Below are 2,500 nucleotides of genomic sequence, written 5' to 3' on the forward strand. Positions count from 1 at the left end.
CACCGTGGTAAGATTCGTGCGTCCGCCTGATCGATGTGTGTTGTTTACGGACCGGCTGAGAAGCGACGATAGCGAGTCTTTGAAAAACTATGTGTCCATTAGTTAGACCGATCGTCGCCGGCCGTGTGTCTGTTCGAATCTCGCAACCCACGATTCAGCGACAGGACGCGCGCTCGCATTCCTTGTGTGCGTTCGTACTTTTCAAGGTTTTTAAATGTACTTTACGCCCGACCGTCGAGAGGAGCGTGCCACTGGGCGTTTCTCCGACGGTTTCCGTCCTTGGACGCGATCGTGTCGTCAACGATCGAACAAACAAACAAATACGTTGGCGACGCCCGAATTCGCTCTCCCGCACGCGCCGGGTGGGAGAGTGATGTGGGTATCGAATGTGATGCGTGTTAATAATGAAAATAACACTCTAAAGATCTAAAGAGTTTGAAATACAAAATTTTACGATTACCCTGAACGGTGGATCACTTGGCTCGTGGGTCGATGAAGAACGCAGCTAATTGCGCGTCAACGTGTGAACTGCAGGACACATGAACATCGACATTTCGAACGCACATTGCGGTCCACGGATACAATTCCTGGACCACGCCTGGCTGAGGGTCGTTTTCTTAACAAAAGACTGCTTGCGTTTGCTTCTCGAAAAAAGAGTAATTCATTTCTTTCTAAACATCTCGCCGTCGTTCAACGAAAGTAGAACGTTTCGGAGCGGGATTATCGAACGAAATTGAAAGAATGAATGAACGATAAACAAAGAAAGAGTCGCAACGTACGAGCGATAGTTGGGCAGTTCGTCGGCGTTTGTCGTGGAAACGATGTGACGAAAATCGCAACCGATACACTAAATGCAGGCCGTTAAAGGAGAGAAACAAATTTCGAAATATCTCTTCGAACTAGCGCAAGTGCGTCACGGCGCGCGAGTCGTTCGTTAAAATTTATAAACGACCGCCCGTGAAAGCACCGAGTTCTCGGAAGATAATCTATAAAGATTCTCCATCCTGCTGGAAGTTATCGGATCGGCGCGATTGTTCACTTGTAGAAATCCACGCTCCCGACGTTGCCAGAAACGATATTTACGAAAGGTGTGTCAAAAATAAACGAAAGAAGCTCTCCTATAAATTTAGAAAAAGCAAACGAGTGAAATGTTTGAGATGATAATTTGCTGAAATGCAAGCTCGAATAGCCCCAGGGTTTCGAATGATTCCCCGCGCTTTATACATCTCTCTGTTTACAAACGGTGTATAAATGAAAGATCGCTTCAGATGGGTCGTCGCTGTTTGACGCGCGATGCTGTTCCTTTTTTTTTGTCTGTCTGTGCGTTTAGCTTCGCTAAACAAGTTAAATGGTTAAAAAGCGTCGAAAAAGCGAATACACACGCGACAAGACAAATCTAACGAGTAAAGGAACGCTCCGCTCCAAGATAAAAATGGTTGTTTACAATCAATACAGCGTTTCGGTACCCCTGATCGTAGTCTGAAACTGTGTAACAAAAGAGAGGAAAGCGAATGGTGAAGGAACTTCGAAGCCTCCGTGGCGTGGCTAGAACTTGTGATAAAAGTATGTTTGCAGCAATTATGCATGCTCCCGTTAAAACAGCATTTCAATGTCTCGCATGGCTTAAAGCTCTAGGAGGCTTCAACATTTAGAATACATACGGACTACTTCGTTTGTTAAAGATAAGCGAAGACCGCGCGACCATCGCTCGGTCGTCCAGTCCTCGAAAGTTTTGTTGCGTTCCAAAGAAGAGACAAATGGGGTTTACCCTTGCGCTAAGGGGAGAAGAAGAGAAAAGCAGTTGTTAAATCTAAGAGGTGTGTGGAGTACATCGCGTGTTGGTTAAAATTGTTAAATGAAGTATACGCGAAATGTTCTCTCGCTCTTGCTTTTCCTCTTGCTTCCGTGGCGCTCGAAAAGAAGGGATGATAAATAAAGAAACCTATTCGAAATCTCTTGTGGAACAAAAAATAATACGGACGGACGTTAAAATTGAACCGAGACGAAATGGATCGTCTTGCGAGTTGTCTTCGCTTTGAAATTGTTAAAAATTGATAAAAGCAATACGACGAAGCTGCAGTCCGCAAAATGTTTGAAGCAAAAAGGAAATAACACGAAAATTATGGGAACGTCGTGTCTCAACTTTTTTTTCCCTCTTGTGCTCGTTTCATCGAACGATAAATACAAACATTTTGAAACGAGAGAGGAGGAAAAATTGAATATGCGAAAGGTTGATTCACGCACAGTTTCTCTACGTGTTTGCTTTTTTGCTTCTTTTCGTTTATTTTTTTTTTTTTGCATCGAGCATCATTATTCACCTTTCGATGAAACCAAAGAAATTGACGACCTCAGAGTAGGCGAGATTACCCGCTGAATTTAAGCATATTATTAAGCGGAGGAAAAGAAACTAACTAGGATTTCCTTAGTAGCGGCGAGCGAACAGGAATGAGCCCAGCACTGAATCCCGCGGTACCGCCGCTGGGAAATGTAGTGTTCAGGA

The 2,500-nt window shown here is 44.2% G+C and overlaps 1 non-coding gene and 1 pseudogene across 1 annotated transcript; both read left to right on the top strand.

Annotated features, from left to right (window-relative positions):
• The first annotated feature begins 457 nt into the window (after positions 1-457).
• On the top strand, positions 458-612 carry LOC143306847 (5.8S ribosomal RNA). The gene has a single exon (XR_013064139.1). It is a non-coding gene; the product is annotated as a 5.8S ribosomal RNA (ribosomal RNA).
• A 1,731-nt stretch (positions 613-2,343) lies between these two features.
• LOC143306833 (large subunit ribosomal RNA) overlaps positions 2,344-2,500 on the top strand; it is a 5,068-nt pseudogene continuing 4,911 nt past the window's right edge.

The sequence above is a fragment of the Osmia lignaria genome, unplaced genomic scaffold (assembly GCF_051020975.1).
Source record: "Osmia lignaria lignaria isolate PbOS001 unplaced genomic scaffold, iyOsmLign1 scaffold0038, whole genome shotgun sequence".
NCBI lineage: Eukaryota > Metazoa > Arthropoda > Insecta > Hymenoptera > Megachilidae > Osmia > Osmia lignaria.